The sequence below is a fragment of the Schistocerca americana genome, chromosome 5 (assembly GCF_021461395.2).
Source record: "Schistocerca americana isolate TAMUIC-IGC-003095 chromosome 5, iqSchAmer2.1, whole genome shotgun sequence".
NCBI lineage: Eukaryota > Metazoa > Arthropoda > Insecta > Orthoptera > Acrididae > Schistocerca > Schistocerca americana.
This window is the reverse complement of record NC_060123.1, coordinates 423,332,734-423,348,593: the sequence shown is the minus strand read 5'-3', so window position 1 is coordinate 423,348,593 and position 15,860 is coordinate 423,332,734.

The following is a 15,860-nucleotide window of genomic DNA, read 5'->3' as shown; positions in this document are numbered from 1 at the left end:
TGGCCAGTAGTGTATTAAAGGGCACAGCCGATATCCTTCCTTAATCCGAGCCCGTGCTCCGTCTCTAATGTTCCTTTGGGGCCAAACAGTTGACGTCATCGCTCCCTAGGCTTACACATTACTTAATTTAATTTGAACTGACGTACGCTAAGGACAAAACGCACACCCATGCCCGAGGAATGACTCGGACCTCCGTCGGAGGGAGCCACGAGAACCGGGACAAGGCGCCGCAGACCCCCGGCTACCTCGCGCGTCAATGATTTCGTCGTCGACGCGACGTTAAACACTAATCTCCTCCCTCCTACTACTCCAATAGTTTGGACGACCATATTCTCAAGAATACCGACATTCACATGACTGTACCGAACCATACTGGATCGGATTCGCAGGACACACGATGATAGCACTCCTGTGGTCTCCACAGTCCACAGATACCAAATTCATAAGATGAAGTTCAGCATCGAGCCAGTCATTACACCAATAAGCACAAAAGCAGCAGGATTTGGAAAGGGAGTAAATATCTTCCTCAGAAGTTGAATGCGGAGTTTTCTCGAGAGGGAAACAATCTGAGAGGAAGTGGAGTGGTGGGAAGCTCCCCGCGGCGTCACTTAGGGGTGCGGCGAGTTGTTTTTCGGCGGAGTGCAGGCGGTGCGCTGTCGGCGGTGCGCCGCAAGAAGAGCGCGCTGCCGTTGTTTACGGCGGGCGGCGCGCGCGTAACTCAGGTGGCAACGGCGGCGCCGCCGCTTGGAAAGCACTCGCTGTCCCATTAGTTACGCCGCGAGGGGCCCTCGAGCCGCGTTACGGCCGCTCATGTCTTGTTCCGCGCCTCCCGCCCGCCCGGCCTTCTTCGCGCCGAGCTCACCTCACGGGGTGAGATTCTCCGCCCCACAGGGAGCACTGCTCCGTCAATAGGTAAGTCGTGCAGCGGAGGGGTCTGACTGAGTGGGGCTCGTGCCGTTGGGTTGTGCAGACTTGGGCTTAATTTGACAAACCACTTCTACTAAACCAAAAACAACTCCTACAACACGTCACAGAATAGCAATTTGACAAATTGAATTTCAGTATGTAACTTATTTATAGTTCCTGAGGTATGTGCAGTACAACAATACAATAAATCTATCTACATATGTTCAGGACAATAATAAAAAGAATTAAAATTTATCTCCGTCCCACTGGATTCGGGGACAGCAACAAGACACGAGCATGTTTTGGTTACGTGACAACCAATGCGTTTTTAACCATTAGCTTATAATTTTAATTAATATTGTGTTTATTCTGGTTGTTGGTGAGGAGGAAAGATAGTTATTAGTATTTTATTGATGATCTCATTCATAAGCAGCCATATCACAGCCATCACAGTCACTCAAGAGAGTCATAATTAAGCTTTACTTGTTTGATCAGCATTGGATGATGACTCTCCTTGACCGCAGTCTCGATGATTCGAATCGATCTGCAGTCATGTGTGAATAAAATGTCTTGGTTTTCTTGCGTTGCGTAGTCAGTCGGGAAACCTCAGATCAAGCAGAAAATTTGCTTTGATAGAGTTTAATTATCCGATAACATAATGGAGATCTTGGATCTAATATTGCAGGTTCGTTTCCAATTCATCGGAAGTTCCCTTCTGATTACCAACGAAAGAACACCTACGTGCAAATTTCCAATTAGAGAATACATGTATAATGAAATTCCTTACACACCTTTGATGTAAACGCTCACCATATATTTTCTTGAGTAACATACAATATATTTTCAATCTCCTTCTCCCAGTCATCTCGGTAGCAAAATTACAATTATTCAATGCGGCTATTCGGCACGGAGAAAATCCTAGAAGTCCTCTCAACACACCAGAGAGAATACTACAAAGACCAATTATGCGCTCATGGAATAGTGATAGTACTGTACTGTTTTTGCGCATCGATTCTGCGAGTATATAGATGGTAAAGTAGGAAACGTAATTCACTCATAGAATTGTGCAAGGATAATTAGTAGAATATAAAGAGATATTACAAGCTGTTCTGATTATGCGTTTGAATGTTGATAGCGCATTCTCATTATGACAACTTTGAGGTTGGATCAGCCAAATAGGAACATGAAGTATGCTCTTACCTCATCTGTTCTCGCCTTACGTCCTATTAGGATGGTCCCTGACCGAAACCTATAGACATAAATCTTTTCAAAACAAACAGCTGATGGTTAAAATGCATTTTTTCGAGAATCAAACAGTTCTCAATATTCTGGCGCTTGTTCAAATACGATAATCACAGAAAGAAAACAAGTGCCAGACAGAACCATTTACGTTTAAACCTAACTACATACTGGATCTGCTGGCCAATAACTTTGACCTACTCACCAGAGCAACCCTACTACCGGTCACCTACAATACTATCCACTTGAAGTTGGCAATTAGAAATCTCTGTACAATAGGACATTAAATTCTGGTTGCACTTACAGTATAGTAATAACAGACCAGATTAACGTAGCTCTGCCTAAAAGATAACAGACGTACATCTAGTATGTAGGCAAACACAAATCTCAGAATATGACACTGTGCACATTGTATTTTCATGTGGACTATGACCAACAAATCCTTACACTCAGTGTACGCCAGTTGTTGCCTTCGCTGTACCCTAAATACATACCGAATCCGTTCAACTCAACTGACCAAGCTTGCACTGTCATTCACTAAAGCACACTTTTAGTACTCCTCTCGAACGAGTAATGCCTCCGAATTTATATGTGAGAACGGTTAAAAGCTTTATAAACCATGTAAACTTCCTTCTCTAATGGCACTGTGCCTCCTCCACACCCACGTGCCCTCGCCCCCCCCCCCCCCCACCGCCCCATCACAATTCCTGTCAATCCCTAGGGTACACTGAAACGATTGGAAAAATTACTCTTTTATTTTGGACATGCTCTGTGTGGTCTCAATAGGTTGAAGCTTGCATGATTTCTTTGTCAAATTGTATTAAAACTTCTAATATCTTTCTTCGTAATGGTGGCCTTTACATTGTTCCCTCTCTCTCTCTCTCTCTCTCTCTCTCTCTGTCTCTCTCTCACTTGATGGCGCCTAGTGTGCAGTGTGATCACTGTATGTGTCCCATTACGAATTTTGATTCGTAATGTATTCTATGTTTTATTTTTTATTGACGATAAGACGTATATTCTAAAAAAATGTCATGTGGTTGGAATATTTGCCATGTTTCGTATGTTACAAAATCTGTGTCTTGGTTTGTCTCCATCTCTGACATCAACGCCATTTGTCGCCAAGATAGTGTAATACGGTCCTCGAGTCTGCTGTCTTCGCCGGCCTTGGTTGCCGAGCGGTTCTAGGCGCTACAGTTTGGAAAGGCACGACGGTTACGGTCGCAGGTTCGAATCCTGCCTCGGGCATGGATGTGTGTGATGTCCTTAGGTTAAGTAGTTCTAAGTTCTAGGGGACTGATGACCTCGGAAGTCAAGTCCCATAGTGCTCAGAGCCATTTGAAAATTTTTTTCTGCTTTCTTCAGTCTGGCATGTGACGTCTCAAAATAATTTCCTTTCCAAATACGCCTAACGGCAGTTGCACATATAATTCTATGCTTTTCTTGTATTGCTCCCTTTTATGAGCTTTCCTAAGCATATTGTAAATACCTTTACATGATTCCCATTAATTGTTCAGCTGATGCCGAACAGTAAATGAGAATTATCGTAGAAAACTAACTTTATTAACATTCTACATCTTTCTTCTTCGAACCTATAAGTTTATTTATCAGTGTAGTCTTCCCAGGAGAGACCAGTTTTTTGATACCGTCGCTGCGGAATCTCTGACTTGCTTCACGAAGCTACAGCGTCATTTCTACTTGGAACGCTTCTTCACTTTCGTCCCAGAAGGTACTCTTCAAGTTTAGAAACAAATGGAAATCGTATAGGGTCTAGTTCGGCGAACACAAGGCGTCGGTTTTTGCAGATATCGCAACGGTTGTTTGTGGTCTGGCATTTTCATGCTGGAGAAGATCCAAAGAAGAGCGGCGCGTTTCGTCACAGGGTTATATGGTAAGCGTGTTAGCGTTACGGAGATGTTTAGCAAACTCAAGTGGCTGACTCTGCAAGAGAGGCGCTCAGCATCGCGGTGTAACTTGCTGTCCAGGTTTCGACAGGGTGCGTTTCTGGATAGGGTATCGAATATATTACTTCCCCCTACTTATACCACCCGAGGAGATCACGAGTAAAATTAAAGGGACTCGAGCGTGCACGGAGGCTTTCCGGCAGTCGTTCTTCCCGCGAACGATACGCGACTGGAACAGGAAAGGGAGGTAATGACAGTGCCACGCGAAGTGCCCTCCACCACACACCGTTGAATGGTTTGCGGAGTATAAATGTAGATGTAGATGTAGAGAAGAGGGTGTTCCACGCATGAACGTACTCTTCGAATTCGTGCTTTCAGGTTCTTTAGGGCCACCATTCGTCAATTCTCTAAGTCAATCTGCATATCCATACTGTCTTCTTGCGTTGCTACCATTTTATAGACAACCGCATCATCTGCGAACATTCCTAACGAGCTTCCGACGCTTCCTACAAGATTATTTACATAGATTGTAAAGAATGATCCTATCATACTGAGCCGTGCGCGACTCGTGTTCGTGCCGTTTATTACTTGACATCTTGTCTTTGCGGTACTGCCGTCCCGTTTCTTATTCGATTTACTGGCGTCACTAAGTTACTGGATTGCCTGCCCGTCAGTGGCAGCAGCAGCACATGTCGATAAGAGCAGTGTCGTACTATCTTTTGGGCGACCGCTAGTATTTCCGTATCATTGTGTGTCGGGACTTCAGTCGGGACGGAGCAGCAGTGAGGTGCGGACAGCCATGACTCGCCCGACCGATGCCGACACACATGACTTGAGCGGGGACGACCTTGGTTGGTCGTTCGCTGGGTCGTCTCACCGGACGACGTGTATTTGGTTGCCGACTGCTTCTGGGTTCTCTGTGTGTGCCGACTTGTGATTCGTCCTTGTTGTTTCACAGTTTTAGTATTGTTCTAGTTGTTTGTGGAAGTGTTGTGGAGGAACAGTGTGTAGCTTCTTTGGGTTTCACTGGGCAGCTATTTTAATGCTGTCTGCGTGCTGCATGTAGTCAGTCGTTTGGAACGGAGCAGCGAGGAACTCTCTGTGGCGCATGGCCAGGTGCCCAATTCTGTATCGTTCATACCGAACGGTGTAGTAGGTTAGGCTCTGTAGTGATGTCATTTTCGGTTCTTTATCGAAATATCCTATTCAGTAAGCTTGTGGGACTTGTTAACGAACGGTCGTCCCACCGATTTTACAATAATTGTACCGAGAGGTTTTGGATTTCGGTCTGGCCCTGTCGATCGGTGTGCTGTGGTTATCTTAAACATATTTAGCGGTTTTCGCTTTGGATTTAGCGATTGCGTTGCTGAAGAATCACCAGAGGATGCTTCCAGGTGGAAAGTGAGTTCATTATAGACTATTTTCCTTTCTTAGGATATATATGGTTAGGTTAGGTTCTTCAAATGGCTCTGAGCACTATGGTTAGATTGTGACTGTAAATGATTACATCCAAACAGAAAACGTTTTCGGTCAATATTCTCTCAAAATACGGGTTATTTTAATGCAAATAAGAGTTTAAAGATCTGTCGTGTCCTACTGACGTGTCCTGAGAGGGAGTGGAAGGACTGCGTTGGTGCGCGTCAGAGAACTTACTTGGCATGAGGTCTCGGTGGTGTGGGCCGCCAACTCCTCACTGCTCCGTTGTAGAGAAGGCTGCAAGGTGAGCTAGAGTACGGAACTCGGATAGGATCTTAGGGAAGCTTTCATATATGAACACTCGATATATAGAACGATTATACTGGAAGTACCCCTGGCACTTGTGATTTAAATAAGGTTCTATATACAGTCTCCAATGATTGTCTATCTGGCTATGCAGTTGCCATCCCTAACTTCCCAAACCTAAGTCCTAATACAGCAGAGGCGAGCGCACCAGACTAAGTGTCAGCTGTGTCGATTCAGCCTAAGTCCCTACTTGTTGCTGTGCTCGATACTCTCCTGCAACTCTTGCAGCATCCCGACGCAGACTGACGTGGACCGGCTTCCTAAGTACCTCGCTCCATCACTGTCTTTCGATCTAGCGGCTATCCGCTTTTATAGGGGTTAGTGCCCCCGGCACCACTTGTTCTAGAAGGTTCTAGAAGGTTCTAGCACCCCGAACTTTGAGCCCTGAGTAGGCTAGTCACGCGGCAGCATGTGATGCCTACGTGATGAACTAGCCATTCTCCACTGTTTGCTGTGTCCACGGGTTGCCACTAACTGTGTTTGAGCCTCGTGATACTGCATACTCCGCTCTTGTTAGTCGAGTACACATTACACATTACACATGAGATAGTCTGGTCACGTCCGCCTCGCTTGATCTGTAGCAATAATTTTCCAGCCTACAGCCTACATGATTTTAATTCTATCTTCTACTATTCGCGACACCATCTTCTACTATTCGCGACACCTCCCCATCCCCAGGGGAAAATTTTGTAAGCTCGGTCCCTCGAGATTACAAAATTTTCGTTTTCTACTCGCGGTGCCAGTAGAACTTACCAGTCTTTATTGCCATCAAGACTTGACGTTATAAACATGAAAAATACATGGCACAAAAAATAAAAAACACAAGAAGTTACAAGATACAGTTGAGTGCCGTCCATAATGTGCGTAGAACAAACAAAATTTATGTCACATATTCAAAAAATGCTGCAAATTTTTACCAAGAGCATACAGAATAGTTACATACATAAGTACACATTTGAGTTTTATACACATACAAAAGATCTGATTTGTCATCAATTTAGGATACATCAGGAGGGTAAGATAATCAATAAACATACAACTGTGTTATCTCCTGTCTGTCTTGGGGCTTGACAGCTCCATTGCTCTGGCACGGGGCTCAGAGAGTTGTGGTGTTTGACTCTGTTCTCTCCATTGTACCCTATCGGAGAGAGGAGTGCGACGTGTACAACTTAATTCATACTCTCCACCTTCTGCTGCCGCTTCACAGTGCTCGGTTTGTCGGGCAGGGGTGTACCGAACACTTCGTTCCCAGCGGCCATCCGCTACCACTGTATTTGTCACACACACTTTAGCGCAACAATGTCCTCCGATTTCACACAATCTTTTGCCACACATACGGCAACACTTACAATAGATGCATAAACAACATGATATAATTAAGACAACTAACACTACTGAACCCGTATACCCCCATACGGAATATACGCTCTTAGACCATCCACTAAAGGTGGTTCGCTGCTGATATTCTATTTCACTCTGCAGTTCATCCACTTTGTGACTGGCTACCTTGAGGTCATCTAAGTGTCTAACAATATGTTCTAAGGGTAAATCTATAGGTATACGTGTGACCTCTTGCTTTGTTTCGTCTATGATACAGCAATCTATATTTAAGTTTAGCATAGGTACTATATCATTCTTACTTACATTAGTACTAATTATATGGTCAGCTTGTAACATGACCTGCGCACCGTATCCTTTACACTGACTCGTAAAGGTTAACTTTCCGGTACCCCTTACAATAAGGTCGTTTGGGGGTAATCCGTTACATAATATTGTCAGTCCTTCATCCTTGGGAGCGACATACAGCCACTCATTGTCCTGTATCTGCGTCCAGATACTTTCGTTCAGTATGACATACTTTTGATTGCAATCTTTCGGAATTTCCCTTATAGGCTGTAGCATTCGAGCTTCACATCGCTCGTGATCATAGGTCGACATCAGAACGAACCGTTGTTTACAAATTTGATTTCTCGCCGTAACCGTTTTACACTGCAATTGGTCCCGAGACAGTAGTGCGTACTGTCGTTTCGCATCGTCAATAAGTAGAAAGTTTCGTTCAGGCTCGATATACGCAAATAACTTCTTAGTTGCATCATATTCTGCGGGTAATGGCCATATTCTATATAAAGTGTATACACTACTATCTACTAAAGGTATATTTAGTACATAACTTAAGGTATTGCCGGCAAGAACTACATCTATATCTATTATACGAAGTAACAGATACCCTTGGTCCTTCGTGAGTTCAACGGGAAGTTTCTTGTCTTTTAAGTCCTCCTTTATCAGTTCGAGATACGTGACTACTTGTACAGGGTTAATCAAGTGTGGTTCCAATAGCCCTTTCTGCGCATTAACTATGGCAGAGATCAATAGATCATATTCCCTTTCGAGCTCATTGAACATATTAGAGATTTGCATCAGTTGTTCCGTAATAGTCAAAACAATCAGGGTGTGTTGTATCTTCCTGTTGGTACTATTTTCGTAATCCTCGACATGTTTACTCAACTTCCTTATCCCATCCGCAATTATTTGAGTATTCCTGGTGACTGCATTAATTGTTTGGTTCACCCCCGTCAGTGACGCCCTCACAATGGTTACTTGTTCCTTGGATAATCGCAATAATTCCCTTTGCTGTTCCTCTTAAACATCTATCTTAGCTTTAAAGAATTCCGCATCATCTTCATCTAGTGTACCAAACAATACCTTGCTTGTTACCCCAATAAAGTTCAATATCCCCCTTTTGGTTCTGGGCCGTTCATGTCTAGCCAACTGCTCAATCAAGTCCTTTGATTTAGAAATCTCTCCCACCTGCCATTTTACAGTTTGTTGTACATTTTCACATTCTCTGGCATCTAACTTTGCTTGATTCATCGTACTTATACAATGTGCTATCGCTCTATTGGCCCCCACCTGCGTCTCTTCAAATTTGTCATGCAATTCCTTGAGGTTGAAATAGGTCACCACTCTCCACGTTGTGCTGTATAGTTTCACACTGCCCTGGTTGTCGTAATACATTCCTGGTGCAGACTGGAATTTTTGCACTCTTACATCTTGTGGGTTTGCCTCGCGTCCTGCGAGTCCGATCTGCCATATACTCCCGAATATCGCTGTCATCCACAACGCCCTCATCAGTGGCATCTGTAATAGAAACGCACGTGCCACTCTCCTGTTTTGCTATCGCCTGCAATCTGTTCACTTCCTCTACCACGAACAACTAAAAGATATTCTTGCCTGCTTAGTAAAATTCCATCAGTCTATTCGCGTGCACTTTTATACATTTATTTCCTTTCAGTCTAATTATCACGTTCGGTCCCTGTACATCTACTACAGTAAACGGTCCTCGCCACTGGCTGTCTAACTTCCTTGAGCGTCCGCGACGCACGCTTTCATCATACAGTAATACGCGATCGTCTTTTTTAAATTCCCTCGGGTTCTGTGTTTTATCGTAATCGCTTTTATTCCTGATTTTGCTTTCCTGTGTTGCCTTACGGGCCTCTTGGTGTACTAACTGCAGTCGCTGTCGGATTTCCGTCACGTAATCATCATAATTGTAGATCACGTTGGCTGGCTTCTTCTGTAACCACCCTGGCAGATTACACTTCCTGCCGAAGAATAACTGGAATGGAGTGTATCCCGTGGTACTGTGTGGTGTTGTGTTGTACACAAAACATGCGAACGATACCCATTCGTCCCAATCCGTCTGGTCCCGGTTCACGTAATGTCGTAACATCTCTGTTAGCGTGCGGTGCGTACGTTCTAATGCTCCGTTCGACTGCGGATGATACGCCGTTGTTTGTATCTTCTCAATTCTCAGTAATTTGCAGACTCGTCTCATCGTATCACCAATAAAATTACTCCCCATGTCACTTAATAGGGCGGTCGGAACGCCGAACTTCAAAATAATGTTTTCTACTAACTTTCGAGCTACTGTATCCGCGTCCTGTCGAGGTATCGGTTCAGCTATTACAAACTTCGTAAGAGAGTCTTGAAAGGTCAAAATATACTTGTGGCCAACTCGGGTAACTGGTAAGGGACCTACTATATCGATGTCACATCGCTCAAATACGAATTCGGGAGTCGGCGTTAGTTCCATCGGTTGCTTCGTTTTTGCTTGGGTTATCTTATTCTTTTCACAACTTTCACACATTCTTATGAATTTTTCTATATCGGCTTTCATACCCGGCCAGGTACAGTACTGCTTTATTCGCGCATATGTTCTTCCCATTCCCTGATGGCCTCCTATGGGAGATATGTGCATCTGTTTTAGGATTTCCAATTTGTCCTCTGCGCTTAGAACGTCTTCTTCGTTTATCGGCGGTGCGGCTCCGTCTTCACTTATCTCGGTCGCGTCAGCTGTTTCCTCGGGGTCTGTTATCTCAGCTGTCGCTACTGCTTCTGTCGCTGCCTCGTTATCTACTTCTCGGTTCTCGTCCCGCTGCGCGGCGTCCGCCTTTATTTCTCCTTGCCTCCCGCTATCCTGCGGTACTTCCTTATCGCTGTCTTGTACACTCCGAATCCGTGATAATGCATCAGCTACGCGGTTTTGTTTCCCTTCCTTGTACAGGATTTGGTAATCATATTCCTCCAATTTTAGCCGAAGTTTCATTGATCGAGACGATGGATCTGTGATACTGCCTAACCACATCAGGGGTTTGTGGTCCGTGAGTATTTTGAATTTCCTCCCAAACAGATAAGGACGAAAATATTTAACAGCCCACACTATAGCAGTTAACTCTCGCTCTATTGTACTATAGTTTATCTCTGCTTTATTGAGAGTGCGCGATATATACGCAACCGGTAAATCTTTTCCTATAGGACCTTGACTCAGATACGCTCCTACCGCGTATTTGCTGGCGTCTGTGGTTACCAAAAATTCCTTAGTGAAATCCGGGTACTGTAGTATTGGAGGTTTGGTTAACTTCTCTTTCAAGGTCTGGAAAGCTTCCTGTTGCACTTCGCCCCATTCGTACGGAACTCCCTTTTTCAGTAGTTCATGTAGAGGCTTGGCAATTTTACTAAAATTGCTCAGAAACCGTCGGTAATATCCGACCATTCCCAGGTAACATTTCAATTCCGTAGTTGTCTTTGGCGGCGGGTAATTTTCTATTGCCGTTACTTTCGTGGGATCGGGTTTCAAACCTTCTGCCGTTAAAACGTGTCCTAAGAACGTAACTTCTGTCCGCAAGAATTCGCATTTGTCGACCTGCAACTTCAGGTTCGCTTTTCTTAAATGTTCAAATACTTCTTCAAGGCGTGCGTTATGCTCCTCAAGCGACGCACCTACGATGACGATGTCATCTAGATAAATGAACACTTTATTCCCTTGCACGCCCGTCAGCACGGTGTTCATTAGCCGTTGAAATGTAGATGGGGCCGTTTTTAAGCCCATGGCCATTCTATTATATTCGTAATGTCCCGTCGGCGTAGTAAATGCCGTTTTTTTTCGATCCTTCTCATCTATTAATACTTGGTAGTATCCCTTCGCGAGATCTAACGTTGAAAAATATTTTGCCTTTCCTAGACTATCTAGAATTTCGTCAATTCTAGGTAACGGGTAAACCATATTTATCGAGACATCATTTAGTTTCCTATAATCAACAACTACTCTCCATTTGGGTTTACCACTAGCATCAAGTTTCTTTGGCAATAATAACAAGGGGAAATTAAATGGACTGGTACTCGGCGAGATTATGCCGTCTCTCAACATGCCCTGAATTTCCGTTTGCAGTGCATCCTGCTGAGCTTGTGGGATGCGATACGGTCTTTGATTTATAACTGTCCCTTCAGCTTCCGGCGTTAGTGGGATCTGGTGCTCCACTACGGTAGTGTAGGTGAGCACGTCCCCTGGTAAGTGAAACACGTCGTTATACGCCAAGCACAATTCCCGTATGGCGTTGTGCTCCTCCCGATTTAAGTGGTCTATACGCATATTTTCCGTTAACAACTTTGCCGCGTTTTTCTCTCGATCCCCCTGTTCTGGGGTGCACGTCTAGCATTGTAGCTACTGGGCGGTGGGACCTCTTCTGCTAGTACTTCCGGCACCCTAAACCGCACTTCTTGGGTTCGGGTATTCATTACGCTCGTTATACATGTTCCATCTTGGACGGCCACTATGGCTTCTGGTATATAGACCCCTGGCCTAATCTCTTGTTTGGGAATTACTACCTCCCTACCTATTTTCCGCGTCACGCGGACTCTTATAAACCTCTCTTCCCGGGGTCCTATCCTGACTTCTTCCAGATCCTCCGGGGCTAGTGACTTGTCACGCCTACTCGTCGTGATATTACAGGGCTTCTTTGCTCGTTCTGGCAGCTCTTCGTTTCGAATAACTGCACTGTCATCTGGCGTCGCACAATTCTTACAAGTTGGCGCAGCCGGCACTCGGCTGTCTCGCCTCGTCGGGTATTTGGAGCAACCGCCACCCTTACTATCTGTATAACTTGGACCGCTATCTCTTATTTGTCTCCCAGCGACTGCCCGCGCGCGCGTCGTAACCTCGACCGGCGCCTTATCTCCTCGCGCTACATCTGCGTAACTGGCTCTTACCTCCGTCCCAATCTTACCACTTTGCGCAACTAATCGATTTGCAGTGTCCTCTTCGCACGCTTCTCGTAATTCTACCCATTCGTCTTGCACATACATTCTCCGTCGCCCATAATCCAGCACGACTTTATGTTCGTCCAGGAACTCCCGTCCAAGTAACCCATCAAACGGCAGATCAAGACATTCATTTACAACTTGAAACTGAGTAACCCATTTTCTTCCTATACCGCTACTTAATTCGATTAATACAGGACCCTCCGTCCTGACCTCTTCATTGACGATACTCTTTATTGTCACTGCCCTGTCGGTTTCCTTCTTTACACCATCCCTCAAAACCCTGGATTTAATGAGGTTAATGTGGGCCCCACTATCTATTAGTAATCTCGTCTCAGTTCCTTTTACATCTTTGCTCCTCACACATATATAGTCATTTTTGCCCGTGCATTCGGCAGCTCTTATTATTCCTGACGCAGCGTAATGGAACTGCGGCATTACGCCCTCTTCTCGTTTCCCTGCATATTCTTCCCACGGATGTTAACCCATTTACTTTCGTGGCAATCTCGAGCATAGTGTCCGTGTCGGTGACACGTGAAGCATGTCACTGGTTTGGCTTTGGTACACGGGGGTGTGTGTCCCGGTAGGTTACATGCTGTACACCGTACGGGTGGAGGACACTGAGCTCGTCCCCCATTTCCCCTAAATTCCCGCACGTCGATTTCCTTGACTGGTAATCGATTTCGGTCTGTCCCCTGGGAGCCGCCCTTTACCACGTCTGTTTTTCGGACGGTATACTTTGTTCTACATTCACGCGCTACATGCCCTTCTTTTCCGCAACTAAAGCATTTCATACTACTTTTCCGTCCTGTCCTGCTTGCAGTCGCCACTCGGCGTTTATCTCGCTCGGACGTTATCGCACATTCCTCCGTTGCGGATAAGTCAATAGCCTCTGACAGGGTTATCCGTTCGCCTTGTGCCCGCATTACTGTTTTTATTCTCTCGTCGTATAATCCCTGTATGAACACGGCCCGTCCTAGCTTCCCTATCAGCGCATTGCATCCTGCAATCTCGTCCTCATCCATGACCCTCTTCATTGCCTCTCGAAAGTGGAACTGCATAGAATCAACGCGAGAGCCCCATTGAGCCACACTTTCACCGTTTCCCTGCGTACTATTAAACATAGTACAAGCATAGTAGTCAATTGTGCGTTTGCTCTCATAATTTTCCAACAATATAGACCTCACGGCAGACCAAGTCTCTGTATGATCCCTAACCAATAGTTTACTGCGGGCTGAGCCCGTTATCTGACCAATAATGAACTTCAGAAACACTTGCTTATAACTAGGGTTCACTAAATGGTACGCATTATCGCAATTATCAATAAATTCGGACAATCTTTCTCTGTCCCCATCAAATTTATGGGGTACCAACTTGGTAGCCTCACTATAACTTAAATATAGCCTGCTTACACTGGAGAGTGTCTGCGGGCCTTCGCCCGAGTCTACTTCATTGGAGGTTGACATCTCCACTAACCTTGACTCCTGCTGGCTGGTGCTGAATGTGGCGCGCCGCGGTGGCGGCGCGTAGATCCGCTCGAGATGAGCGCGGTGCGAGACGGTACAGCTGCTGGGACGGCGCGGACCGGCGCCTCTCTACCCCGGGGGCGGCGCGATGCGACGCTGGTGCTGCGTTGGCGTGAATCAGCACCTTCTGCTTAGACGTGCCGCGGCGACCCCCTGGACCCGCGACGGTGCGCTGCGTCGACCCTCTGGCTCCGCAGCTGCGCGATGTGTCGACCCTCTCGTTCTGCGACGGCGCGATGTGTCGACCCTCTCGTTCTGCGACGTTGGTGCTACTTAACGCCCCTCTGCCTATTCCAGTACTCTATACTGTCGCTTCTTCACCCGTAGATACCTCACCTATACCCCACATCTGACACCAGAAAAATGGTCTAAACCTCTGTCGTGTCCTACTGACGTGTCCTGAGAGGGAGTGGAAGGACTGCGTTGGTGCGCGTCAGAGAACTTACTTGGCATGAGGTCTCGGTGGTGTGGGCCGCCAACTCCTCACTGCTCCGTTGTAGAGAAGGCTGCAAGGTGAGCTAGAGTACGGAACTCGGATAGGATCTTAGGGAAGCTTTCATATATGAACACTCGATATATAGAACGATTATACTGGAAGTACCCCTGGCACTTGTGATTTAAATAAGGTTCTATATACAGTCTCCAATGATTGTCTATCTGGCTATGCAGTTGCCATTCCTAACTTCCCAAACCTAAGTCCTAATACAGCAGAGGCGAGCACACCAGACTAAGTGTCAGCTGTGTCGATTCAGCCTAAGTCCCTACTTGTTGCTGTGCTCGATACTCTCCTGCAACTCTTGCAGCATCCCGACGCAGACTGACGTGGACCGGCTTCCTAAGTACCTCGCTCCATCACTGTCTTTCGATCTAGCGGCTATCCGCTTTTATAGGGGTTAGTGCCCCCGGCACCACTTGTTCTAGAAGGTTCTAGCACCCCGAACTTTGAGCCCTGAGTAGGCTAGTCACGCGGCAGCATGTGATGCCTACGTGATGAACTAGCCATTCTCCACTGTTTGCTGTGTCCACGGGTTGCCACTAACTGTGTTTGAGCCTCGTGATACTGCATACTCCGCTCTTGTTAGTCGAGTACACATTACACATTACACATGAGATAGTCTGGTCACGTCCGCCTCGCTTGATCTGTAGCAATAATTTTCCAGCCTACAGCCTACATGATTTTAATTCTATCTTCTACTATTCGCGACACCATCTTCTACTATTCGCGACATATCATTAAATACCAAGACATCGGCTCTGCTTACGTATATTACATGCGTGTGAACTGACGTTACTAGTGACTTTGTGCACTTTTTTACCACAAATGGTTTAGTTAGTAACTATCGAAACGTTGCTACAACTTTCAAGTAATAATGGAAAGCAATTATGTGAAGCCTGATACTAGGAAACTTCCAAACTATTACGCATTTCTGACTTACGCAGCATCGTTCGGCAACGCGGTCAGCCTACATTCCCACACAATAGTACAAGAATTCTGCCACGTGTAGTTCTTTTTTTGCGTAGCCACGTGGTTACCGCGCGGGATCACTACACTTAAGGACATAGGTTCACGCACAGATGGGTGCAAAATTTTTTTTTCCTCTTCATATATGCAACACGTTCTGAGACATTGTTATTCCTGTAAGTTAAGATATTTCTGCAATATTACTTGCATGTAAGAGCGCACTTCCTCAGTAATGATGTCATGATTTCTGTGTGTTTAAAATACGAAATATTAAATTGTTGGACATGAAATTGCTGTGAGTGAAACAACCGACTGTTACCTTTATATTTTTACTTGTCAGAAATAATTCACCATTTTTTCCGAATATGTAGTGATTTCAGAGTATGCGGTTAGACAAGAACCTAAGAGCACAGCTTAAATTACTGAGAATGGAACTAGCAGCACTCA